The following is a 27,945-nucleotide window of genomic DNA, read 5'->3' as shown; positions in this document are numbered from 1 at the left end:
AAACATCAGCATGCAGGTTTCCATTCTTCACTGTTCCCGGAGAAAATGGAAAATAGCTTATGCCCCCCCGTGTCATTTTTCTACCATCTTTGCCCTGTTAACTTTCAAAGGCATTTCTTGGGCTGAAAGTTTAGAATTTGGATAGAAAAACTGTCATGGTCTTTTATAAAATCCATAAGATTATCCAGATGTGTAACAGGTTGATGGGAACTGAGGCTCCAGTAATTTTGCAAATGAGAAGATATCCATGCATACAGCTCCCAGAAAACTGATCCATCAATTATTTGTGGATTTTTGAGCATCTGGAATGATTTATTAATTTTGCAGGAGACTTAATGTGCAATGGAGGGTTACTGCTTTACTTCTTTCTGCTTCACTGCCATGTGTAAAAGACAAATAATATTGGTACAAGAGAGCTGTATGAAGAAATGCTTATAATTTAGTAGAGATATGCCCTGCATAAGGTACTGTTTAGATATAGTTAATCCTGCCTTGGGGGGCAGCAGGATGCCTTGTACAACCTTTTGAAATGTCTTTCAAGCCTGTGATCTGAGCTCTTTTGGCTCAAAACAACCAGGCGTGTTTCGTGTAGGAGTTCAGCTGAGTCTTGATGGAAGCTGTAACCATATTTCTGTATAGCGTGGCATTTCATTTGATTTCTTGTGTTACCCTGGTTAGTCATCTCTCATCTTAATTTTTCCTCCTCTCCTGACTTGCAAACCAGATTCTCCTTGGTGGATGGGGTGTATCATTACAAGAATTTGCCTTAGCAACCAGATAGGTTTCCAAAAATAGCTTATCCTGTTGTTGCAGAGCATCTCTGAACCTCAGGATGTTGTACTGCAATCTCTCTGAGTGGCTGAAGGCTGTCGTTTTGTTTCTTACGGTCAGACAAACATAAACCGTGCCATGAGTGGACTTGTCTTTGTGCACAGATTGATGCTATTCGAGACATGAGAGAAATTCCTGCAATGTTTACGAGCTGAAGAAAAATGCCTTTGAAGCCAAAGTATTTCTTATGTGTATCCATGTGTATGATTTTGTTTACAGCGTGTTATCTGAACACTCATCTGCTCAGTGAGCACCTGATCTTGAAAGATGTGTAGTACCTGGGTAGACCATGCCAAGGTTGAAATTATCTGCTTAAGTGGCTACCCTTGGACCTTTTGCCTCTGGTACCTGGAGCAGCCTGGCAGCATGCTTCCTCGGCTGAGGAGTGGGATGGCCAGCTAATGAGGTCTTTCTTTTATGGCAACAAGGGTACACAAGTCTCTGCTACTATTTGGGTTTTGTGCCAGTCAACGCTGGAAATATTTAAAGATACCTTTGGAGTGTGGCCATTTTCTTTTCCCTGTCTCTCTAGCTTAAGACGATTCCAGTATTTGGGGTATCATTGCGTTTCTGTAGCAGAGCAGGAACATAAGAATATATATGTTCAGCTGCTGATCATCATCTGCTGTGGCAATGCTTTTTGCAATGATTATCTTTTCATTGCTTTTGGAGGGCATTCCGGAGTCTGGTGTGTTGTTACATTCTCGTTTCCTGATTATCAGCTTCAGTTCTCCAAATCCTTCCCTCTAGCCATCTCCTTTTTTGGCTATATTTAAAACTATCCCTTGCAGTTCATATATTTCTTTTAAAATCTTTCCCTAGATGTTTTTCCTCTTAATGCAAACTCAGAATGAGGAATTTTAAATAACTTGAGCTTGCATAGCTTTTAATTGCAGTTGCATCGAAAATGTAAATGCTCTCCTATAAGACCTGAAGAAATCAGAAATATCCTCACTATGCTCGGATTTAAAACTCAATTTGATTCAGAGAGGGAGTAAAGAAGCCTCTCTGGACTTGAATGATGAGTATTGCCTTGGTAGCGATCAGGAGGCTCAGCTGGAAAGTGGAAGCCCGAGTTCAGATTCCTGCTCTTCTTCTCAAGACATGTCTTGATTCTTCCAGGTGAATGGGCATGGTGTGATGGGTCTTCTTGGACTTCTTTTCTCCTTTGAAAAGAAACTTTCATCCCTCAACTGAAAGACTCTTCATATAAAAAGTATTTTTGCAGCTCTTGTTTCCTGGTATCGTTTTTGACAGTCGCCTTCCTCTGTTGCTGGTTTGCCTGGAGGGGTGCAGCAACTCAAACCTGCAGGTGCGGCTCAGTCTGTGAGCAAAATTGATGAGTTTGACAATAGAACTCATTGCAGTGTGCATTTTTGGGGGGGTGTGGGGGGAGTAATCATGGAATATAGCGTGCTGAAATACCAAGTATGAGGCTCTTTGTGCAGTCACAGAGCATATTTACTCCACAAATTTCTCCCTGCACTGTCTCCAGGGAGCAGCCGTGTTTTGAAGGGGTGGTTTCTCTTGCCTGGGCTTGCTTGTGTGCTAAGGGAAATAGCTCTCAAAGTAACTTGGCTGTTTAAACAGCTTAGCCCTCATCTTGAAAGAGAAGAACAGGTGTGTTCAATGAAAAAATAAAATCCAGGCAAGATGTGCTAGATACGGGCTTCTATTTAGTGCCACATGAGCCAGTATTATACTAAATCCATTTTTTGTCACGCCCATATGCCTCCTTTTGTGGCAGACTTTGCTGAAGAGTCAGCTGATTCTCTGGATGTTTTGCTGAGAGGCTTCTTTGGCTTTATCTGATGAGAATTTTGAACATGAATTTCATGGTGCAAAAGGATGTCAGTGAGAAATGACATTATGGGCTTGGACCAAAGCCAAATGACGTCTATGGAAAATTCTTAAACTTGTGTTGGTGGGCTCTCTATTGTGTCCAGAATGGCTTAATTTGTTTCATGTTGGCCAGTGTAAATAGCTTTTAGGTGATACAAGGAACGATGAGCTTATGCTCGTTTTTCTTTTCAGTATGATAGGTCTGGGTCAGAAGAGCATCTGCTGTTAGGAACTGAGGAAGGGAGACAAATGCGTAGTACCCGAGGGCTTTGCTTCTGATTTGATCAAGCTGTACCATGCAAGCTTTTCTTACTCCTCTCTTTGCAAAATACCATATGCTTATTTATCTATCTGTCTATATTCCTTTACAGTACAGTTGTGACCTGTTAAAAAAAAAAAGCAACTCAAAAAAACCAAAAACCCAACCCAAAACCCAGAAGCAAATTAAAACAGTGGCAGGTTATTCAGTTTGAATGAGTGATGACATGCAAGATGTAGGTTCTCAGGGGCAAGAAGTTATGTAGATTGTTAGTATAGAAGATGAAGGATTGCTTAGATTAAAATGGGATGCCAGACAGAAGCATTACACAAAGAGGGTTTTTTCATTATTTGCATTCTCTAGAGTATTCTATATTCTCTAGCGTATTCTTGCCAATTTCGTTTCCAGAAGTTTATATACATTATCTGCTTTTCGTTCCAAACAATCTAACATTTATTACTAGTTTCATGAGTTGTTGTTTCAAGGGGGAAAAATCTGTACAAAGCTGCCTGTAGCTTTGAGTTCTGCTCTGGCACCGTACCATATAGAGTATATGCCATCTGCGTCAAAGAGGATGATTGAAAAATAAAAAATGATGCATATCAGCCAAGTCTTAGTTTTCTTAAAGTCATTCACGGTCATGAAAATCTTTCTGAAAAGTGTTCCTGAGGCTTCTCTGTTGGTAAGATGGCTTTTAACCCTTAACCCCACACTGGAGCGAGAAAGTGAGGCTCATGTTTTCTAAGTGGTAATGTTCATGTCGCTGCCCTGTAAGCTATTCTGCCTACAGGCAGCTCCGGTGCTGCCTGGGGACCTGTGCATTCCCACCCCTCCTGGAAAGCCCCTGTGATCTGCCACTCAACGTGCAGCGATGGAGATGGGATTCAGCCCTGGGAAGAATTGGTACAGTCAGGGCCAGGTTGTCCCTGAGCCATGTGGCTGCACGGGGTCCTGGACAACTACACCATCACCCCCAGTAGTCCTGGGTGAAGAAGGGCAGAGAAAGCAAAGTTACCCAGGTCACTCCTCTGCAGAAACTGAGGGATGGAGGGGCTCATGCGCATGTTTGTGAAGCAGCCTGAGAGGGTAAAGCTGGAATGTGGGGAGATGGAGGTGGGCATCTTCTGCACTGGGGAGTTTCTAGGGTCTCTTCCCAGCATCATTCCCCAAGATGAGGAGACTGTGCCAAAAATGAAATGAAAAGGAAATGTTCTAAGGCCTTGCAGAAAGAAATGTCTTGATGAGGAATTACTCTGCTTATAGGTTGTGTGCTTGCAGCCTTACAAATGATGGATGGAAAGGCTCTATTGAACTTAATTATAAATAAATAGAGGAACCTCTGCAGTGCTGTAACATTGTTTTCCATGCTCACCTCCTTCTTTTTTGAATTATGCTTGATTGTTCCAATTGATTGCAATTGTGAGAGCTAATTTTAGTGCATAAATTTTATAATGGAAGACTGCCAAGTGTCTGTGTAATGGAGGATAACAACTGCACAGAATTTGGTACAGGGTATGCTTGTCTTCCTTTCTCCAACCTAGTGTTATTTGTATATTCCATATATATATATATGGAAATATATGCCTATATATCTTCAGTTTTGTCTGAGAAGAAAATAGAGCTAAATCCTCCTGTGAAAACAGAGGAGCAATTCACAGACTGTGATGATTTTAAGGACAAGCTGAATTTAATGCTGATGATAAAGTGATCATTGCCTTAGTTTTAGGACAAATACCAAAACCAGCTGAGTTCATTTTTAAACTTTGCATGATGGAACAGAGGGTAAGCAGTGTTGTTCCAGCCTTAAGCATATTGGATTCGTTTCCTAGCTGATGAAGTTAAAAACCAGCATATGGGTATATAGATCTGGGCCCTTAGAAAATGTCATGGCCGTTTTTGTAGGAGCCTGGTCCAATTTCCATGAAGTTCAATGTCAGGACTTGAAGGGAGAGGAGGATTAGTTGCAACAGGGTAAGAATCAAAGATTTGTTTCTGAGTGAGGTGTTAACTTGAGAATCAGTGTTTCTACATGCAGATTTTCAGATATCCTGGATTCAAGATAAAGTATATTTGGGGCTGTTTTGTAGGGCCTTCCGTCTTCCAGGTGCATTTGGCCAAAAAGGAAGAAGTCTGAAGGGGTAAAGAGGATGTGAAGAGTGCAGATGGGTTTGGGGTGTTTAAAGCTTTTTGGGTATTCAAATAACTATGTGAGTTCTCTTGTAAGATAAGGTACTAAAACTCATTGGAACTCATGTCGTTTTTCTCCCACAGGTTTTTGGTGTCTCCTCTCATTTGTTTTTCACACTGTGATTCCAGTTGTGATTTGTCTTACATGCTTGTTTAAAAACAAGTTACGTTTTCAAGCACCCATTATACAAACATTTGTCTTGGTTATCCTTCCAGAGTTAGTCACAGATGTAAGTTTTGGCAAAGTTAGGGCTAAGAATGATGATAGGTGGAGAATCCACCTTCTTGAAACATCAGCTCGCTCTTTTGTGTTGGTTTTGGGCATTTTTAGTTCAGCCTGGTGCCGTATGGGTTTTACTTAAGGACATAGGTTGTCCCTGCAAAAGCATCTTTAAAAAGGATAGAACAGTTTAAATATGCTCAAGAGAATTAATTAAAATGCCTTTCAATTGGAAGGGATTAAGAGTTGGTTTCTTTCCCCCCCCCCCCAAAACAAAACAAAGCTCCAGCATCATGAAACATTTTGCATCAATTACAAAAGGAACTTCAGTACATTTTTCTAAAACAAGGGATGTGCCAACTGCATCTGCTAGGTGTGGGAGTGACATTTCAAAATCCCACTGACAGTCGCATTATCAAAGTAAACATCATCTCTTTCTTACTGGTGCTAGCTGAAGAGCTCCCCACTTTCTGGGGGCAAAATTGCCCCTTTGGAAAATGCCGGAGGAAGGCACAAGTACCTTTGGGCCTGAAACAGAACAGACCCTGCAATTCTCTACCATAGTAAAATTTGTTTCCTACAGAAAAGCAAACTTCAGGGCACCTTGTCCTTAACTTCATCTCGGCCCGTGCCAAGAGGGATTCTCAAATTTCATTTGCCAGGTCCGTTTGGTAGAGACACCTTGACTTCTTGGTGAGGCTGAAGAGGTAGCCACAGTACTCAGTGCTATAACCCTGATGCTGGTGGACCCGGTAGTGCAGTTGGTCTTTCTGCGCTTGCTGCCTGTGGCTGGACACTGGGGCTCAGCCTCCAGTCCACATGCCTGTGTCCAGCTTGTGCATGAGACATGGCTAGCTCCAGACTCTTCAGGAGGCTGTCAAAATGGCTGTCAAACCCTTGATGTTTAAATGGCATATTTACATAATGTAGCCCTGTTTGCCCTATGAAAGGAGACTGAAGAAAGGGAAAAATATGAAATATTTATTGAGCCGTGAAGACTTTCACTGTCGGTTTATATTTACAAGCTTGTTCAGGTGATAGGATAATAACACATTATGTGGTAGTGATGTTCCTCAGTCTTAAGCAGTCCTAATTATCTACTTACTTATATTATGGTTTTCATTGGGAGATTTCTAGTTGCATTGCAGAAAATGACCTTTGATGCCGTATCTGCATTAATAGGAATCAGCTGTGATTCTCTGAGGAGTAAAATGTTGTAGCAAAGGTCACACTGTGGTGCCACAGCAAAGCTGGGGAGACCTCTGTAATAATGCTGTCAAGTGAGCAGTGCTGTTTCCAGTTCTAGCCTTTGTTTGTATGTTGTTGCAAAAAGAAGACAGAATCATCGGATTGTGTAGATTAGAAGAGCTTTGTGGTCCCACCTCCCTCTCAAAAAGCATTTACAAGCATTTTTGTATGTGTGTGTATGTGTATAAACAGTGATCTAGTGCAGGATCATAGAATAATTAGGGTTGGAAAGGACCTTAAGATCATCAAGTTCCAACCCCCCTGCCATGGGCAGGATCGTGCATGTTGCCACCTTGTTTGATGCTGTTGCACATGTTCTGAGAGGATTTATTTGCCACATTGGTCTGGAAGGGATGGGCTTACTCCTGTGAAAGCTCAGATCTCGCAGCCCTATCATATAGAAAGCAGCAACATGAACTGGAAGAAGGTGTCTTTGGAGAAACTGAAGCAAAGACTGAGCCTGAAGGAAGAGAAAGGCTGTGCAGGCACAGAGAAAATTGTATTGGCAATGTAGCAAACAGCATCATGGAAGGCCAAAGCTATGAACAAGATCAGGATACAAACAGAGCAGTAATGAAAGAGAGCTAGTGACACCAGAGGCTGATTTGAAGGCAAAGGTGGAAATACAAGCAGAGGGGAGGTTTCCCTCTTTGATCTATTTGATATGTAGATTCATAGAAACTTGAGGACAGAGCAGCGGTGGTGATGATCATCTGCCTGTGTGGCTCTTTGTCTGGGAATCCTCGAGAATCTCCTTTGAGAGGGGATCTTCCAGAGGAACCTGTGAAAACAAGCTTGGGTATGAGCTGGTTCAGCCAGGAGGCATTTCTGCAAGGGCTGCTTTTGCTCTTGAGAATCACTTGCAGAGCAGAAGACAAAGGTAAAGACCCCGATCCAGTTTGTTCTTATGCATGACAGCAGTCATGGCACGTCATGTACTTCTCCCCGAGGCCTGTGATGCTTCAGTTCAAGTCGTGGCGTATCTGTTCAGACATTCAGCTTCTTTCACCATGGCCTTGTCTGATGTCAGCCTGTCGTGATCCTGGATGAGCCCCTCCAGCACCGTGTTACTTCTGTGTTGGAAACACATGCTCGGTTTGGTGTACACAGCGTGCATGTAGTAATGCCAGCGCTAGCCAGAGGTTCTGCCATTCCGATGCGGTAGCAAGGCAGGGATCTGACAAAGAAAGGGGTTTATGGCTGTTGCTGTCACTGTCTTGTTGCCCAGCACCTGTCCTGTGGTACTGCCTGGAGGCCCTCTCAGAGTAGGGCTGTGCAGGCATGTGGCTGCAGGGGGAATGATGTTGGGAATGGTGATGGCTGTGGAGCCATGGGGAAGGCAGGCAGTGTGGGGAGAGCTGGGCCACAGATGAAGCAGACAGTGAAGAGCTGGCACCTTGGGGAGGTGTGGAGGAGGGCATGAGGAAAGCAGACATGGCAGCGGCATGTGGCCAGCAGCCAGGCGAGGCAAGGGCTGTATCTGCAGACTGATGTCTGGATTCAGGTATAGGCTGTGTTTTAAATAAAACCATTCAGCATACACTCAATGGTTATTTTTTTCTCTTCTCCTGTGACTTTTATACACTCCTAAACTTTACAGTGTTTGAATACCACTATGCAGTTAACAGTGCTGGGTGACCAGGGGGGGAGCAGGGGAAGGAAGAGGGCATGGGGATCAGTGCTGCTTGAAGGAGGAGACAAAGGCTGGGATTGTAGGCTGGTGGGAATGTGCCAGATGAGAGAGGGAAAGGAAGAGGATGAGAAACGGATGTTGCAAGTGGTGGGTCAGAGGTGAGGGGCTGCTAAAGGCGTATCTCATGTCCAGCTGTGGGGACACAGCAAAATAGCATGGTTAAAAGAGATCACCATGCTGCAGGAGTGGAGAGAAGATGCCGCTCAGCAGAATAGGCTGGGATTGTTCCTAGGTACCTCATAGCCTTCAACTGATTTTTGGTGGGGCAATGTTGTAGTGAAACTCTGGATTGGTTAATGGAAATGGCTCATTGTGGAGTGGGATGTTGTGGTTGCAGGACAAGGTCAGATGTTCCTTGCAGGTACTGAAGCCAAACCAGCAATTTGCCTTAGAGGCTAGCTGGGAAAAACACAGAAGCAACTGTTCTGAGCAGTGCTGGTGGTGTTGAGGGAGCATGGCTGGGGGTGCCTGCAGCGTGTTCCCTGTTTCTCTTGGCTTTACTTTTCAGAGAAAAAATAGAACACAAAGTTACTTTCTTGAGCATCTGGGTGGGTTTGGGTTTGGTTTTTTCCCTAATGTTCCAGAGCTGAGTCACTGTTGAAAGGGACAGTGCTATCGCACCTCTTCATTTGCTGGGCCCTGTGTTCCTGCTGCCTTGCTTGTGTCTACCAGCACTCTCGGGCCACATGGCTGAAGAATGACAGGGTATCATCGGATGCACTTTTGGGCAGCTTGATTTGAGTGACATGTGGGTGCAGCCATGGTCAAATGGCATGAACGAGGCATTGGGAATGTACAGCCCTGGGTTATGCTGTCCCTTTCATGGTCTTGGTTTGAACTAATAGTGAGAATGTACTCTAAGTGACATCTCCTGCCCTTCAGTTTTAGTATTACTGTCAATGTTCAGTTGGTGGTGTGCTACACTTTGTGGATCCCATTTGTCTTAATCCTTCCTTTCCTCTCAGTGTACATTCCAGTTAGTGCTCCTTGAGCGGAGCTGCTGCAAGACAAGTCAAAAACATCTGTAAGTGTCACAGTTCCATTAACGCATGTACATAAAGGGCAGGTTTCTCGAGAGCAGTGCCTGTTCCATGGGCTGTTCCTGGGCTACAGCGTCAGACCTGCTGAGAGCTGCTTATTTAGAAAGCTGGGCTGATGTTCTCATGGAGATAGAGCTGTCTTGCTGGCAAATGCTGCATAGCCGGGGTTTAGACTTGCTTGTAATGACTAAACTATGAGTTGTCAAGAATGTGTTGGAGGTGTAATATGAGGAAAAAATGGGATGAGGTAAGAGACAGGTCTTGTGCAAGAGCACAGAAGGGCATACCGCTGTGAGAGAGAGAAGGGATATCCCTGGCAGGTGAGTGGCAAAACAGCATTAAAACAGGGTTTCATTATTAGATGTAGGAGATGTTGATTCAAGAGATGTATATATAAATCATGGAGGATAGGCCTGTAGGAACACTTGGAATAAGTGAAGCGGAAGTGTTTTACAGGTCTAACTATGTGAGAGGTGGGTGTGTTGACACCTTCATGGTGGCTCAGTTTGCTGACAAAAGCAGTGAGTTGGCATGGATAGTGCTGGGTATGGGAAGGGCCGTGGATGTCTGGTGGTGCCCATGAGGGAAGAATGTACGTGCAGACTGGGGGGATCAGAGGCAGAAGAGAGCAGGACAGGATGATTTCTGCCTGCCTGTAGCTTGGTATGCTGGTGTGGCTTTACCCTGCCACCCCAGCCCCAATTTCTAGGCAAGTCACTGAAATATAGAAGGTGGGTTTTACCATCCGTGCATGTGTCCATGTTTCTTGTTTTCCCATTATTTTGTCCTTTGCTTTCTCTGCTCTTGGGAGCTCCCCTTCTGACTGCTCTGCTCTAGATGGGCGCGTTGCCCTTTGGCATGTTAGACTCTTACTGCCATCACTTCTGAAGTGACCCCGATGCTTACAAGAGTGGCACAGGTTCCTTCAGCCCTGTGCTCCTCAGGAGGTGATTGAATGTACCCCTGGATGGCACAAGTTGTCTTTTTGATAGCATTGCTTAGATGTAGGATGCTAGGGAGACAACATAACCAGCTCTTTCCACTGCAGTTCAGAGGGGTGGCTATTAGAAGCTGAACTGGAAGCTTGACAGAGTAGTGCGAGCTGCTTGATGGCTGCCTTTTTTCCAGATTTACAGCAAGATAGGAGAAGCAGTTGGACGTGACCTGTTCTACAGCCTGAGATAATTTCTGCACTGGCAGACATGGAAAGAGATAAAATAGTGGAGAGCTAAGATCTAAATCTCTTCTGTACAAATGCTAGGAGCATATGTAATAGGATTGTTGGAGTTACATGTTTTCAAGGATAAGTACTGTATGATGATACCACACTGTTACAGCCATTCTAAAAACAGAAAATAGGACTGGGGATTTACAGTAGTTGTTGGGGATGCTTGGGTTTCCCTAGGACCTTTTGGAATAATGGAAGAGAAGAAAAGGCCTTTGCAGATAAGACAAAATGAATCCCTAAGGAAGCTGGAGCTGTTCTTGCGGGGAGTCTTGGAAGGAGAAAACAGGAGTGCTCTGATCTCAGTCTAGTCAGGTATCACAGATTTTTCTTACACAAAATACAAAAGGAACTTTGTAGACCTTCTAGCCAAACTTTAGTTAATTTACATAGAAAAGTTCCATCTCTTTAAAAAGCATTTTCATTTTTTCTTCTGTGGACCTTTCGAGAGACACATTAAAAACTGCATCTCAACTTCTATGTTAAATACGTATTACTGATGCTGTGGTTTTAAGCAAGCTAAACTTAGATGATGTCAGAACTGAGATTGTCTGCCTAATCTTAACTTGTTCACTTTACATGTGAGCATTTTGATGCATTGTTTAATTACAGAACACCTCCTGCATTGTCTGCAGCACCTTTCCTTCCTGGCAGGGCTGGGAGCAGCAGCACAACATGAGGGGCTGCCTCCAACCCTGGTATTGTTGCAAGAGGGACTTGATGATGGGGAAGAAGGCAGGCTTCTTGTTGCTGTTACTTTCTAGTTTGGAAAATCTGGGGTCTGCTTCTCCTGGGGACTTGTTGGCTCAAATGGATAAAAGTCTGGGCTCAGTCTGGCTCATGGTCTGTGTGTCAGTCACTTGTTCTCTTCAGCCCCTATCCAGGTGAGGGAGAGAGATGCCCCATGTCAGAAGGAGCTGCTTTTGTGGCAGATGTCTGTGGTAGGGCAAGGCCTGGCTTCTGTGGAGCAGGAGAAGGATTTTGGCATGTGTGCTCGTGAGAGCCACCAGTGTTTGGTGTGACTGTGCCCAAGGAGCTGGTGTGCACTGAGCATGTGGCGACCGATGCTCTGTGAAGCTGCTGCCGACCTGAATGCTGGACTGAGGCCAGCGCAACCCTCTCCCTGGGGCTTTCCGCACCCCTCCGGAGGTGGTGGGAAATGGGGGAAGTGATGGCCCGGCCCTGGGTATCGATGCAGATTTTAATCAAGCAGAGCGACAGTTCTGCCTGTCATTAGGATTCATGCCAGCATGTTTTAAGACTTCCAAGCTGATATCCTTTGTGCATGTGTAGTAATGCAGATAAAATTTCCCACAAAGGTTGCTGAAGTACTGCTGGTCCTGCCCAAACTCCTAATAGACACAGTCCTTCTCCTGCCAAGTCCTCCTTGCTTCACAGTGTGTGTGGGACATCCTATTTTTAGCTGAGTTTCTGTCTGTTTACAAGGAAAGCATTTCTTTATTGAAAACCTGGCTGGGCTGAGGGAAAGCAACAACCAACACAAAATAAACAAGGCTTTTTGGTAGATGGCTGAATAACTTTGTCCTGGGCCAGCAATCAGCAGGAGCTTCTCTTAGCTGACGTAAAGATGGATCAGGACATGGGTTGAATATTCGAAGCTGCTGCCTAATGACTGATGAGAATTACGCTCCAGTCTCTGATCCAACCTTGCCTTCTTTTGCCCTGGGTGGCATGGTGGCAGGCAGGCTGCGATGAGAAGCCTGCCAGCTTTATTTCTAGTTCAGTTGAATGGATTGCTACGGTTTCTTGCTTTTTGTTGTGGTTGCTAATCCTGCAGGCAAGCTGTTTGTTCTTGTGTGTTCTCAGCATTTGTTTTTCATAGAGCTGTATCATCAATGAATGGTTTGGGTCGGAACGGACTCTAAAGATCATCCAGTTCCACTCCCCCTGCCATGGGATGGGACACCTTTCACTAGAACAGGTTAATCAAAACCCTGTCCAATCTGGCCTTGAACACTGCCAGGGATAGGGCAGCCACAGCTTCCCTGGGCAACCTATTCCAATATCTCACCACCCTTACAGGGTCGAACTCCTTCCTCATATCTAACCTAAATCTCCTCTCTTTCAGTTTAAAGCCATTACCCCTTGTCCAGTCATTACATGTTCTTGTAAAAAAAGATTTCTTGTAGGCCCCTTTAGGTACTGGAAGCTGCCATAATATCTCCCCAGAGCCTTCTTTTATCCAGGCTGAACAAGCCCAACTCCCTTAGCCTGTCTTCATAGGAGAGGTGCTCCAGTCCTCCCATCATCTTCATGGGCCTCCTCTGGACTCATTCCAACAGCTCTATGTCCCTCTTGTGTGGGAGGCCCCAGATCCGAATGCAGTGCTGCAGGTGGTGTGTCATAAGAGCAGAGTAAAGGGGGAGAATCATCTCCCTCGACCTGCTGGTCATGCTTCTTTTGATGGAGCCCAGGATTGGCTTTCTGGGCTATAAGTGCACACTGCTGGCTCATATTGAGCTTTTCATCAACTAACACTCTCAAGTCCTTCTCATCAAGGCTGCTCTCAATCCAGTCTTTGCCCAGCCTATAGTTGTGCTTGGGATTGCCCTGACCCTGGTGTAGGTCCTTGCACGTGGCCTTATTGAGCTTCATGAGGCTGCCATTGGCCCACCTCTCCAGCCAGTCCAGGTCCCTCAGGATGGCATCCCTTCCCTCTAGCTTGTTGACCAAACCACATAGCTTGGTGTCATCAGCAAACTGGCTGAGAGAGCACTCAATCCCACTATCCATTGACAAAGATGTTAAGCAGCACCAGTCCTAACACTGACCCCTAAGGAATACCGCTGAGGACAGGAATACACTGTTCTCTACTTGAACATTGAGCTGTTGACCACAACTCTCTGCGACCATCCAGCCAATTCCATATCCACCAAGTGGTCCATCCATCAAATCCATGCTTCCCCAGTTTAGAGACAAGGATGCTGTGTGGACAGTGTTAAATGCCTTGCACAAGTCCAGGCAGATAACATCAGTTGCTTTTCTTTTCTCTGCCAATGCTGTAACCCCATCAGAAAGCTACCAGATCTGTGAGGCACAATCTTGCCCTTAGCGAAGCCATGTTGGCTGTCACCAATCGCCCCCTTTTTGTCCATGTGCCTTACCACTGTTTCCATGAGGATCTGCTCCATGATCTTGCCAGGCACTGAGGTGGGTCTTCCTTTTTTTCCCTTTTAAAAATGGAGGGAAAAGTTCCCTCTTCCTGTAAGTGGGAACTTCACCAGACTGCCACAACTTCTCAAATATGATGGACAGTGGCTTGGCCACTTCATCTGCCAGTTTCTTCAGGACCCACAGATGCATCCTATCAGGTCCCATGGACTTGTGCACCTTCAGGTTCCTTAGATGGTCTCCAACCTGATCTTCTCCTACAGCAGGCAAGTCTTTATTTTCCCAGTCCTTGCCTTTGCCTTCTGAAATTTGGTGTGACTAGAGCACTTGCCAGTGAAAACCAAGACAAAATGATCATTGAGTAACTCAGCCTTCTCCATGTCCTGGGTGATCAGGTCTCCCCTTCCCTTCTGGACAGGGTTCATATTTTCTGAGCAACTCTGAGCTGTTGCATGGGGCAATGCAGCACAATTCAGGCCGTTTGCTCTTGGCAGCTCCTCTTCTTTTTTTCTCCTGCATTGCTTTTTTGACCATTGCTGGTATATTGTCAACTAGTGAAAGGCCATTCACATTGAATTATGGATGCGTAAAACAGTGGCGGGCTTTTAATTGGGCAGCTATTCAGAAAGCAGGTGCTTCCTCTCAGGGTTTAAGTTACCAAATTCATCAGGGCATTTCAACTTCTTGCATTTTAAATTCCCTGATCCTAAAGAACAAAGTCATTTTCTCAGCTTTGGAGGGTGACATCTGCTTACAAGGATTAAGTGTGTTCCTGCAGCAGCGAGCACAGATACTGTTTGTGAAAGGGTATACATTGAAGAGAGTATTAAACCCTGGTACAGGTTCCTGGACTGGAATGGAAGTTGCTTTGCAGGTTTGGAGGGAGGCACGTTGGAGCTTGCTTATTTCTTTGGCAGATGTCTGATGATGTTACATCATCTGCAGCACTTAGAGCCTGCAAGAGTTCTGAAAGGCCTCAGTGCATTGTGGTGGGTCGAAAGGCAACAGGAAGTTCTCTTCTTCCTTTTTCTTTTTATTGTGGGCAAACAACCATTTGAAATAATGAGCCATCAGCAAACTCTCTCCCTCCCACAAACCCATGTTTTCAGGTGATGTGAAGACAGTTGGTCAGGAAGGAGGGCCATAGAAAATCTCAGTTGGATTGTTCTCAGGGTGTCATTAATCGACTCACGTTTCCAATCTCTGAACAGCATGCAGTAGTGATATTTGCTGGGGACGTGTGACCTTTTGTTGCTTTAGTTGGATGGGCATTCTAGAGATTTAGTTTTTAAAAGCATTCTGTTCTACTGTCTTAAAACCTGTTTATCGTTTTGCAAGACCCAGACTAAACCAAATTTGGCCCCCAAGCATAATTCTGCTGACAGCATGCAACTGGGAGCCAAGCTTTTCATAAAATTTAAGATCAATAGAAATGGTACAATTAGCTAAGCCCAAGTCCAATGGAAAGAGTTGCTTTTAAACAAATAAATGTTCCCTGCAGGACTGGCAGCCCCAGATAATGCAGCCCAGAGTGCCTGGAGCTGACCAACTGCAAACCAAAGGGAAACTGACTTAATTGGGTTTTGTGGCTCTGGCAAGATATAAACAGCAACAACTAGTGAGAAGCAAGTTGGATTTGAATTGTTTTCTCTCTACATTAATAGGTCGAGGTGACGTTAGTAATAAAAATCTGGCCAGCTCTTTGGCTGCCAGTTTGGCAGAGGGCTGTTGCAGGTAATGAGGGTCATGCAGATTAACACCAGCTTGCATCTGGCTTGATGTTGAAGTTGACCTGTTAATCTTTCTGTTCCATTCCAGAAGCTACGAGGGACAACAAATGCTTTCCTACCTTCCTACTTACTTCTGTAACGCCCTCATGTGAGTAACAACCATCACAGTTTTGGTAAAGACTTTTATTGTTGTATCTGTTTGCAGTTCCTGCCCACCCTCCTCCTGCTCTGCTTACTTGTCCTTTCCTTTCTCTGTCCTAGGGCAATGCTCCATTCCCTGCAGAAGAGAACGAATGGTCTCTTAGAAATAAAAATGTTTAAGGCTTCTTTGAAGCACACAATGTAATACATAGTGAAATGTTTATCTGAAAAACTGGGTCAGCAGCTGCACGTTTTATCAAAGAAAGTATATTCAGAAATGTTTATAGAAACATGACAGCACTAAATCTGGGTAGTTGGTCACTAATCTTTGCAAAGATACAAAACTGATTACATAAAAAAAAAATCCCCTCAGGCACCCTGTTACTTATAGGGTATGTATGACCCAGGCTTTGAAAGACTCCTTTCCTGCCCTTATTCTTCTTCACACTTTGCCATGTGGTCACTCCAAATCACTGCCAGCTGGCCTGTTTGTCATGTGTGTTTGTTTGTGCTGCTTCTAATTTTTGCCCTTTCGAAGAGACAGACAAAATCTGTGGTTTATGCAAATCTTTGAATTTGCAGCCAGTCTAATAGGGGGAAGGAAAAATACAGGGAGTTTAAACAGCAGAAGGGAACGGATTCTGTTCTTTAGTGCCTCACTATTGACCACAGAACCTAGCATACCTATAAATGAGTTGAAGTCTTGCCTGTTGTGTTTGAGGTTTTCTCACCTCCATGTGGCCTTCTACCCTTATTTCAGACATCAGGTTAGGTTCCTTCTGATGTGTTTTCAGCTTGACGAATATGGTTTGTTCTGTTTGTTCCAGGGTCAGTTGTTTTGTGTTGGTTTTTTTCAACTGAGTGGTTTTGTAGTGTGCTACCTTAATAGAGACGAAAACAGAACCAAAAAAATGGATTGTAAAACATGTCAGTGCTGTAGAGAAAGAAGGATGAAACTGGAAGAGTGATATATCATCAAACTGAATGCACCAGTGTGCGAGTATGTGGCAGCATAGTCAGTTTGCAGAAAATGATAGTGAATTTGGGTGATATTTCCAGTTTCCCTAGAGTGAAAGCACATACAGTTTACAATGGATAATGAAATGTTATGGGTTTTATGTCTAATATGTTAATTCTGCCAGTGCAGTAATCCCGAGGTTCCAATCCACTACAAGGCTGACATTTATGTAATAGAGAATCAGAGATATTTACTGAGAATATAGACTGAGAGTGCATTTTAAAAAGAAAGAGAGAAAAATGTGAAAGGTCTGCACTCTCTTCCCTTCTCTCCCATTCCATTGTATCAGATATTGACTAATGTCAATAGGAGCTGTCGCTCCTTTGATAGCAGACCCAAAAGTTAATTCTTCTTTTTTTTGTGTGTGTGCAGGGGAAGAGGAATATCATCTGTGATGTTTTTGTGCTGGTATATGGCTTGGGTTTTGCAAGAGCAAGTCTTCAACACTTCCAGCTTGGGGCATCGTGGCTTGTCACACAACTGTATTGCCAGGGTGGTTTTGAATCAGACCAAGGTACTGATCCAGTACATAGCCTGTGTATTGCTCACTCAGTTTACTGTAAGCCAGCCCCCTTTCCTTTCTGTGCTTCACCTGCCGAGTGGTAGAGGCATGGCTCTGAGCTTGAGCTATCCTTTTCATCAGGGCCATGTGTTCCTCCTCTCCTCCTTGCAGTGGCACTGGTGCTTTCCTCATTGCAAGTTCAGGGTGCCAAAATGGCTAGAAAATATGAATGTGGGGTTTTTGGCAGCTGTGTTTTGTGAATCAGGATGCTAAAAGAGGGCTGGTGGCTGATTGGAGGTGGAAACGCATAGGCAGGACACGGCAACCCTGATGTGCAGTAGTTTAAGTGGGGCAAGGAGGAGCAGGGATAGAGGCAATGTTGGCCCAGGATGCTGTTGGCCAACTTAGTGCCTGTTCGAATAAAGATGTGTCACCATTCATACCTCTAAGCTTGACGATCAGCTTTTGGCAGATACTGGAGCTCTGGTTAAAACCAAGGGTGAGTTTAATGTGTCTGAAGTCAGTCCTGTGGCTAAGTCTTTTGCTGAGGAATGACGGGCTGTTTCCAGGGCTGACTGAAAGGCTTTGCTGCATGTTGCTTAATGAGAGCAAAAAGAAGAAGTGGAGGTCGTGGACAATCTATGGAACACAGCTTCAACAGCATTTCCTATTGTGCAGAGCCACTTTTTCCTTAGATCATCAGCGATGCCACTTGGAAGCTTTGACATAGAGGGGAAAACCTCTCTTGCAGACTGGTGCTTCCTACCACCATCTGCAGTCTCACCTTGCCAATGCTTTAGGACGATTTATTCTGATGCTGAGAAGCCAACCACTTCCCAGTGCTTTAGGACTCTGCTGAAACTTGATTGAAGAGAGGGACAGTTTAATGAAACATTCTGCAAAGCTCAGACCTCTCCACAATATGCTTTGGACCAGTCCCTCCTGATTCTCCTGGTGTTACCTGGAGGTCTCAAGCACTGAGCCTATCACAAGCCCCTCCTGCATGTGAGGGGTTGCTACTTGTTCTGTGGCACTCACATCCTCTGCCTTCCTCTAACACGAGTGTCTCTGTGAGTGCTTTAGCACATCCTGCTTCTGAACTGTGCATCTGCCTGCAGTGAGTAATTTCTCAAGTGTTGTTACTGTGTAAATGTGCAATGACTAGGTCTGCCCCTCCATTTCCCTGTTCTGGAGCATGGACAGCTGTCGCTCCCTGCTCTTTGGTCTCTGTCTTTCTGCATCATTTGACTGTGTCATTTTTGAGGAGGTTTGAGGAGAAAGGAGGTGTCTCGGAACGTGCTTAAGTCTCTTATGGCCTCAATAAGCCATGTCATTAGGATTCTTCATTCTAAACCCCAGTCACAGAGGGATATCCTTGATTATCCTTCCTTCCCTGCTATGGGGTTGTGCTTTCTTTGCTGTGGATTTCAGAGCTTCTTTACCTGTGTCCTGCAAAATGATGTCCCAGGAGATACCTGCCTTAAGGACCAGCCAGACATCCATGGTTAGAGTGGGGTGAAGAGTGAAGAAGATGAGGCGACTCCCTGCAGAAGCTCTGGATCACTTGTGCTGTAGGATCATCTAATGTGAAGAGTGCAGGAGACCTGAAGCCTTCTTTGGTTTTTATTCTGCTTTTGCAGGAGTCTCTCCAGGATTTCCATCTGATTGATGTAGGAGGCTCCCTTCTCCTGCAGCCAACCATGTCATTAGAATGGGTGGGGGGATTGATGCTCACACTGTCTGTGCTGGCCTAGCTTCAGCTGGCCTGACCTAAGCTGGCCTTCAGACAGCTCAGCTGGTTTCTGCAGAACCCCAAGATGTGGAACATGGTCATTTAAGTTTGAAGAGTTCCCTTATCTCCTGAGTGTGGCTACAGTGGGGGAAGTTATAAAAGCAATTTCTTCAAGTTATGGAGTGCAGCATTCCTACCATACTTAAGCATTCAGTCTCTGATTAGTGGTTTTGTGCAATTAATGCATCTGATGAAACTGAACTATTTCATTGGTCTACAGCATATCTCTCCGCCATTGCCCTATTTACTGCCATTAATACATAGCCATTGTTGGTTATACCATGCAGCTATCCCTCTGTGTATTGATCATAGGGTTTCTTCTGTATGCATAGGAATAGAATAGGGGAGAAATAACTTTGATCACATGGACTTAGGCAGAGAAGGGTCTGCCCTGATATACTGATATCTCTTAGAGCTTCTTACAGTTGGAACAGTGACAGCAGGCAGCATTGTAGTATGCCTCCCAAATGTTGTGTTTAATCACAAATCAGGCTTTAATGTTCAAGTAACAGATGAATACTGAAAAGCTTCATAAGAAATAAAAGGAACAGGAAGGACTTTAAAAGAGGGAAAGTACAGATGTGGAAAATTAATCAGCAATTCTAGAACTATCATGATCTTCAGAGTACATACAAGGCTTTTGACAGTAAAAGAGACCAGGTCTCTGCCCTTGAGCAGTTAATCTGTGTTTGAGCTGTTTGTTTTAGGGATCACTCAGAGAAATTATGCATCTCTGAGTGTTCAGAACCACATTTGTGCAGGTATAAAGGCAATGGCAGTAGAAGCTTTAGGCTCAGGTCAGACCTTAATGCAGGTCTTCCAAAGGTGAGCCTGTAACACCGTGAATGTGTACCAAGTTATGTATTGTCTCTCAGTATTGCCACTGGTTTGCAAATATTCGGGAATGGGCTCATTGGGTATCACGAACCATGTATTCTTTGCCTGCTTTGTCTGTAATGAGCTGTGGCCTTCTTCCAAATAGTGATTTAGAACAACATTTAGAGACACTTTATTTTCCTCTAAATTTACTGGTGTCAAAGATTTCAGACTGCAGTTCAGAGAAGACACTGCCAGTTGCTTCATACTTTCCTCCTGCTCTTGGTCTGCATCTCCTTTCCTTGCCTGCTTACCATGAAAAAGAGCCAGCTTTTAAACAGCATTTCCTGGTCATGCTTCTCAGTTTCTTGTTCCCTTCATAAAGGGAGTCTGAATAATTTCCTGTAATTTTAACGCTTTTCAGAGCAAAATGCACCAGTGGCATTTCTCAGGACTGTCCTATCCTAGCACGCCTATGCCACACTTTGCTTTTGGCCTCCAAGCTATATTCAGAAATCCCTGAATTTGTTCAGTTGTAGGTTGTGAATGAGGTTGTAGATACAGGTGTGCTCTGCAGACTGCTATGGACTCACAGCATCCTGCTGCCACTGGGTAGTACTATAAGGCCCTGTTGGAAGTCAGTGGTTTTCAGGTTTGCTGGTGAAACCACTTCTATGAGTGCCTCTGCCATTTTGGCGCTTGCTGTCATATGGTTTAACAGAGACCTGTTTGTTTAAGTGTGTTTTCAGCTCTGCATGACTGAAAAGGCTTGGGGGTGCTGTCGTGGCCCTAAAGCTATGTTCCTAGGTTGGTAGGCACATATGGCAGACAGTGTGAAAGGAGGCAGGATTCAGCCATTGCAGTCATGGATATGGTTTGGCTGGATCAAACTATTCCATGAACAGTGAAGAGGCTGCAAGGCTGGTGGACCCAATGCTCATCTCCTCTTGATGTGGAGTTTTGCCTTCTCTGCCAGGCATGGTCTTGGGCATTTGATTGATAAGTGTTTGGAGACTGTCCCTGAGGCTGGGGTCAATGCATAAGAGTCTCTCGGGTGTGAAGGGATGTGTGGGGGTCTCCAGTCCAGCCCCTTGCCCAAAGCAGGGCCAGTTCTGGATCAGACTAGGGTGCTCAGGGCTTTTTGCCTTGTTCTTGGAAACCTCCAAGGATGGAGCCTGCACAGCCTCACTGGAAAACGTGATCCCACTTCACTTTTCACCTTGAGCATCTTCATGGTGAAGATCTCCATATATCCTGACAGAACTGCTGGTGATTCACTTTGTGTTACACAGTGTACCCAGACTTGGCATGGGCACAACCAATATCGATGCTTGACAGAGACCGTAGATGATACAAACTATGCCTTGAAATTAAAGGATTGTTCATTGTGAGGAGCACATCATAGGCAAAAGTAGATGGAAATATAGATGGAATATGAGAAGCTGTGTTACGGCAGTGAACGAGTGGAGTATAAGCAGGAAAAGTAGAACACCAGCATATATTTTCTGTAAAATCTTTCAATTAAATAACTCTATGAGTGTTTTTAAAAGGGAAAAAAGAAATCTGGCTAGAACAAGTTAATGGAAAAGGAGAAGAAGGGAAAGCACTGAGATACAAAACAGACATCCCTATCTCCTTAAGTCTCTGTGAGACCTCCAGGGGATGGCAAGTCCAGTTGTGCCAGCCCTCTCTGCCAGCTGTAGTGTTTATAGCCTTGAGTCATCCTGTGAAGGTCAGTGATGACAGCTCTCTGGGCAGAACCTGAAGTTAAGGTCTCTGCTCATGTTGGAGGGTTAGGCTGCGAGTGAGTGGTGTTAAGTTGGGACCCCTGGGAGGGAGGTATTAACTGAGCAGTGTGTTTCCCATGTTGTGCTCTGGTCTGGGAAGGCTGAAACCAGTCTGGGGCTTCTTTTCATTGAGGTGAATTTTTTAACATCTGCCTGTGAAAATTTATAAAAAAGAGAAGAAATGAATTTGAGCTTGTTTTCTGAAAGTGAGAACACATCCAGTCAACCAGCATCTTCTGTTGTTATGCAGCGTGACGAAAATAGATGCAGGTCTGACTACTTTCTTAACATGCATCAGTCAGAAAGCAATTAGCAGCAGTTTATGCTTCTGTACTGTCCCTTTCTTTGAAGGTCTCAGAGTACTTCATGGGGAGGACCAGCTGATGGGAAACCGGGCCGTAAGCTTGAATCTGCCCAGTGGTCGGATTTGCAGTGTGGCTGGTGGTGGGAAGGCAGCATGAGGGCTTGCAGCAGGAGATATCTGAGCCAGTCTCATTCCCAAAGCCTGCTTTGGGCTGTGCAGGTAGCTGTGCAAGAGCATCCTTGATTACACTGTATGCTTTTGTGAAGAGTTCAGAGAAGCAGAGTGCATGCATCACCTGTTACTCTTCATTCTCCTGCCCATCCTGTTGTCTGGATTGCTCCCTTCCCTGACTTGTTCTCTCCTGTCTCTTGACAGTGAGCTGTTGAGAAAGTGACTTGGCCTTAAATATGCCAATCAGCCCTGCACTGCATGGGTGGAAGTAGCATTGACAAAAGGGGTGGTGTGTGGATGGCATTGATGCTGCCTTGGTCTTCTTCAATAAAAAGCTCAGTGAGAGAAGGAGAAAGGACACTTGTGGTAGTCTGTTTGCTCCAGTGAGAGGTGAGAGTTGGATGCACAAGGAAGCACTGTTCGGACAGAATAATTACTGGAAGAGTGCTTTGTGTTGTGTCAGTGGACTTAGCAGATGTTTGTAGTCCATGCTTGAAGCTGCCATGCTCAGTTTGCTAAGTCTGAGCCATGGGCTGCAGTCTCCATGAGTAGGGAGATGCTGGGACAGGTATCTTCTTTCCTCTCACTGCTCATGTAGAAACAGATCAGGTGCTCTGGCTAACTTAATACGAGAGTGTTTTGAGTCAGTTTTTCACCCTGGGTGATCAGTACCTGGATCAGGTGTTAGTGACAGGGGACCAGGGCATCTGTTGTAATCCTGCCTCTGCTCAAGGACTGTGGAGCAAACCACTCACTTTCCATTCGGCCGTGCAGAAGACTGTGATAATACTGCCTCGCAGGGATATCATGAAAGTTAATTTGGTAATTATTTATAAAGCACATTGGAGTGCTGCTTCAGTTTTACACCATGTTATGATAACATCTAATTAGTAAATCTTTATGATACTTCATTTTCTTTCTTCTATAAATATTGGCCTAATATAGGGACAACTCTGCCTGTGCTAGTCATCTCAGTGACTCAGAGGGAATAAGCAAGCTGAGTTTAGTTTGTAAATGTTCTCTACACCCCCACCATCCATCTTACCCATAAAAACAACCTCCCCTTTGGCAACCTGCTGCCTGGCCAGTGTCCTTTGGTGGGTCACCACTTAGGGAGAAGTCATTCCTTGAATGGGAATATCAGCCCTCCAGCAACCTACTTGCTTGTCATGGGCTTTCTCATCCTTCCCCAGCCTTGTGGCTCTGGGCCTTTTCTTTCTGGGTTTGGGCAGGCAAGAGATGACAGGAGGGAAAGGAGGAGCTGCCGCGGGAAGATCTCTGCCCTCCCTTTCAGTGGGATCTTGACCAAGAGCTGGGATAACAGGATGCAATATTGGATTTTCTCTTTTCTCCTCCAAGCTCTTTTCTCTTCCTTTGTTCCTTCCTTTGCATGTGTTTGCATCCCTTATCGTGCTGTTGTTTCATGTTGTCTGCAACGTCTTGCCTCCACTTTGGCCAGTGTTGTTAATGAGATTTCATACAGCAGTGTGTAGTTTTTTCTACTCAGAATAAGTCATGCTCAGATTGCTTTGCTGTACGTCACACACTGCTGGTTTTGCCTAGCTTTGAGTGGCTTCAGGCTCTTTTGAAGGTGTGAATATCCCATGTGTTTAGTACTTCAATGTGGTGAAATCGAAATCTTGTGATACCTATTTTTAGTGTTGAGAAAATTTGACAACTAATGTAAACCTACGTTATCCATCACTTGACAGCATCATCACCAGCGTACAGCTTGTCACTCTCATTTTGAGCTGATTTTTCCAATGAAATTAAAACTGTTGGCAGGGATGCGGTGGAAGCATGTCAGAATGCAGCATGAAAATGACAGCAGCTACTGCCTAGTTTCTTTCAAAGGGCCGAGAGGAGGTGTTTAGATAAGAGGTCCTGAATAAAGTGTTCCTGAGCCTTGTCTTCAAAAAAGGAAACAGTCCTACTTTTGTTGAACTCCGGCTTGTTGCACCGTGCGGTACTTGTGGTAAGGACCGAACGGGCTCATGGGTGCTGTTGCGAGGCTTGTGCAATGCTGGATGTTGCAGTGGTACCCACTTCCCTGCTCAAGGGGGAAGCTGGGCTGGAGGCATTGTGCACAGCCAGGCGGTGTTGGGCACTCTATAAAACCATGTGGTGCTGGGGAGGTGCAGAAGCTTGTGGGGCTCCAGGTACCTGTGTGCACACGTGCTAGTGTGCGTGTCTGGAAGAGCTCACCCACCGAGGATATTTTCTTGAGGCTAGATGACTAGAAGCTAGCCTCTTCTACAGATATTAATCCTATACACACAGAGGTGTGTATTGTACCCACAGGCACCTGGACTGTCTCAGTAAAGAAACAAGGAGCCCTGCCTTTGCCCATGAAGTTATGCGTGCTGAGTGTGAGTAAAGTGCCCACATAAGCACTGCAAAGTCCGTGTGAGAACTGCCAGCCACAAGCAGCACAATGAAACACAAACCTTAAATTTTAACTTGTGTTTGCTCCAGAGGCGGTTCATGTCACTTGTCATTTGTCTTGGTTTCATAGGCAAGGGCTCTGGCTCATCGCCAGCATCCACTCCCCATAGCTCATTAGAAACCTTTTTCAAGTACCCTTTGCAGTGCAACAGCAGGGGTCAGTTTTGCCATGAGTTGATATATCCGCTGACCTGTCCAAAGGGGAAAAGCCCCAGCCCTGTAGTTCATTACCTTACTTTTCTAGAGGCTGAAAGGGAGCTATTTGTGGCTGAACAATACTTACCTTTCACAGCTCCCTTCCTAAACCCAAATAGAAACGTGAGGCTGAGAAAATCTTTCTGATAAGAGGGAGAATGCATACATTCAATCTAGTATAATTTTTTATGGTGATAATGTTCTTCAATTGTCAAGGGTTGGTTTGCAGGCTTTCACTGAATAACATGAAGGCAGGCAGTTTCAGGGGGTAGAAGTGATTCTGATGGCGGTGTGGTGATTTTCCTCCAGTCCCCTCTTGTGAGCTTCTGCATCATAGAGATCCAGTCTGAAAACTGAGACGTAAAAAAATAAATGCAGTCTAAGTCAACTTTCCTCCTCAGTTTATCATTGAATATAAGCTGGCTTGAGTCAAACAGTGTCCCCACTGACACAGAGACAGCCCTTTGCTTAAGCAGTATTCTTGGTCACAGCCCCTCCTGCCAGATGCTGAGGTGCACAGGCACAAGTGTGGATGTTGCTCCCAGGGGAGGGGTACCAGCATGAAAGCCTTGGACACATCATCCTCAATGATCTGTAAGGGCTGGCTTGAACTTTGAAGCCCAGGTCACGTTTGTAGGGCTGCAGTTTACAGTGTTATGTGAAAAAGAGGTATAATGTCACAGTAACGTGCACCAGGGTGCCTGCCTCAGCCACCACACTGATCTGTGGTTATGGGATGTCTGGAGTAGCACCGAAACTGGTGTTGGGCATCAGCACCTTGGTGTTCCCCTGGGGTCATTCCTGGCAGATGATAAGTATCTGGTGGGCCCTGAGTCATGTCCTGAAACATGATTGACCACAGCAGGAGATAATCATGGTAGCTGGGACCATTAGAAGCTCCACCATGGCTATAAGGACTTGAAGAAACACCTGAGTGGCTCCAGTTGTCTGGAGGATCTAGACAGGACGCCTCTTCAAGGCCACCTGTTTGTGCAGGTGGAAAATGAGACAGATACAATCATGAATTTTTGAAGCACCTTGGCTTTGTAAAGTAAGCCGTAGTCAGAGATACGGTCTGTGTAGCCCTGTGCAAGCGTGGCTGATCCTCTTTATATCTTACCTTGCTGCTGTGCTCGGGGTGAGTCACTGTACTGAAGTGACTCCCATTTTTCTGCCCAAAGTGGTAATCCATTGTTAAAATGAGATTAACTCATATGTGCTAATCAGCAGGTGTGCCAGGGTGTGGGAAGCCCGGCATGTTAATTAGGGTTGATAAATACACCTTTATGCAGGATGCAGACTTGGCTTGTGTCTGATGGGAGCCCCTCTCTCCTCCTTTCACCACTGAGAAGGTGCTGTTCTGCAAGTAGATCATGCTATGCTGGGGGACCTTTCTCCTCAGGGCTCTGTGGTGGGGTCTCCACATCTCAGCTGGGTGTTTGGGTGAGCCCGTGGACTCCCTGGAGGGTTGCTGGGATTTGTCCTGCTGATGCTGGAGGAAAAAGGGTCTTTTCCCAGTGGTATTGTCTTTACTCAGCTGAGACAGGAAGAGTAGATGCATGCCCTCGACCTCAGGGTTTAGCTGGTGGCCACTTCGTCAAGCTCCTGGAGGTTGTCCAGCTTAGTTGTTGGCTGGCCTGGTTGTCTCCAGCCCATTTTGGGCTGGATATGCTAGGTTGTCTCAAAACAGGTTTCGGTAGGTCTTCGCTGATCACTTAGCGCAGGAGAGCATTAAGATTTATGTAAGTTGGCTCCCGCGCCTTCAGAGGAAGCCCACATCAAAAGGCGTGTATCCAAATGCGTCAGCCGAGCTGGGGTGACAGGGCCAGGGCCTGGAAATGCCTGTTCTCCCGCAGCAGGCAGGCGTGAGCTGACAAGCCATGGCGCTGCGCTGGATGGCTCTCGGAGAGGCAGTTGTCAGCCTTCCCCAAGCGGCCGTGGACACCTGCTCTCTGCAGCTCGCCTGACACAGCCAGGCTTCCCCAAAGGCCATCGCCCCATTCCTCAGTCTGGCTAACATGTGTCTGGGGAGAAAGCTTCCCTTGCCCTCCCTCCAGCCCCTCCTCAGGACTGCAGCCACAACCGTATCAACCAGATCAAATGCTGTACCTACAACCAACCTTAACTACAGGATTGCACCTGTAATTCTGTGCATCTCTCTCCAGTACATCAGTCTTGCTATTTATTACTTGCTGTTTCTTATTCCAGTGCTACAGGTCACAGTGGGAAGGGGAAGTTACTGCTTTTCTTTCATCCATCTGATTTAAAATCCACCAGTGGCCAGATTAACCTGGGACTTGCTGATTTATGACTTGGTTGTCTGAAACTTTCTGAAAGCAGCTCTTACAGGGAGCGAGGCACATGTAGTTTATGTTTTCCTGTGAGTCCTGGCTATGCCAAGGGTCTTGCTATAGGTAGCAGTGAACCAGCAGGAAAAGGTGCCCCAAAGTGCTGTTGCAGAGTGCAAATTGACCTGACACTGGGAGCAAAAGGGTGTGCCTCCTTTAGTCCTCTTAAGCTGAAAAATGCTTCAGACAATCGCTTGCGATCTGTTGTAGTAAGCATATATGTTCCTCCTTTAGGACTGGAGCGTAATTGTTTTGTATCTAGGGGAGCTTGTGTGCATGCATGCCTGTGTATGCATACACATCGGTTTCCGTGTAATGGCGAAGTCGTTTTGATGGGAGCGATTAAGGGTGGGAGGCGTCAGAGCTCTGGATGTGGCTTTGCCTTTTGGGCTGTTTGAATGGGCTGAAGATGGTGAGTGCTGGTCGTGCCTGCCTGAGTGAACCTGAAGGCAGGTAGCAGCAGCACCCCCAGTCACCTTCTGAGTCACCCATGGCTCGCCAAACCTGCTCGCCTGCTCGGGGTTTGCTAGTTACCAGCCACAAAAACTGCTGGAGGAGGCGGTCCGCTCCCCTGGGCTTTGTCCCGTTTGTTTCTTCTGCTCTGCCCACAAACAGGAGCTGTTGGTGTTGCTCACTTGGTGTTTAAATTAACCGTAAGGCTAAGGATCGATCATTACAGTACTTTTTAGTCCAGTCAGTCTGTCTGATCCCATCCCTCCTTCAGCCCTTTTCTGCTGTTGAGAGGGAGGACTCTGGTGCTAATCAAGAGTGCCTGTGGTCACGGGGGACCTGGTGCTTTCTAAATGTGGGCAGATACATCAGAAAGATCTGACGCTGCAAGTACTCAGATGTAAAGTTAAATCAAACCTGCTGTTTGAAGTGGGCTAAAACTAACTGCCGTACCAGGAAGCTCGGCTTGCGCGTCTGTTTCTGATAATGGGGTGTGTAAAGATGATTGCGCCGCATCAGATCGCTTCTCCAACTATCTCATCTCCTGCTGGCCCAAAATAGTCATCTCT

General features: G+C 45.4%; 1 long non-coding RNA gene across 1 annotated transcript in view; it reads left to right on the top strand.

The window, feature by feature from the left end:
• LOC133215199 (uncharacterized) overlaps positions 1-16,370 on the top strand; it is a 59,779-nt gene extending 43,409 nt beyond the window's left edge. Inside the window, exons 3-4 of the long non-coding RNA XR_009726338.1 lie at positions 15,496-15,555; positions 15,669-16,370. This is a non-coding gene — a long non-coding RNA (uncharacterized LOC133215199). The remainder of the gene's footprint in view (positions 1-15,495; positions 15,556-15,668) is intronic.
• Positions 16,371-27,945: the final 11,575 nt, after the last annotated feature.

This window comes from Neopsephotus bourkii, unplaced genomic scaffold (genome assembly GCF_033783945.1).
Source record: "Neopsephotus bourkii isolate Nb327-2 ecotype Australia unplaced genomic scaffold, CSIRO-AGI_Nbou_v1 NB_962, whole genome shotgun sequence".
NCBI classification, from domain to species: domain Eukaryota; kingdom Metazoa; phylum Chordata; class Aves; order Psittaciformes; family Psittacidae; genus Neopsephotus; species Neopsephotus bourkii.
The sequence above is the reverse complement of the archived record's forward strand: the minus strand, read 5'-3'. Positions and strand labels throughout refer to the sequence as shown.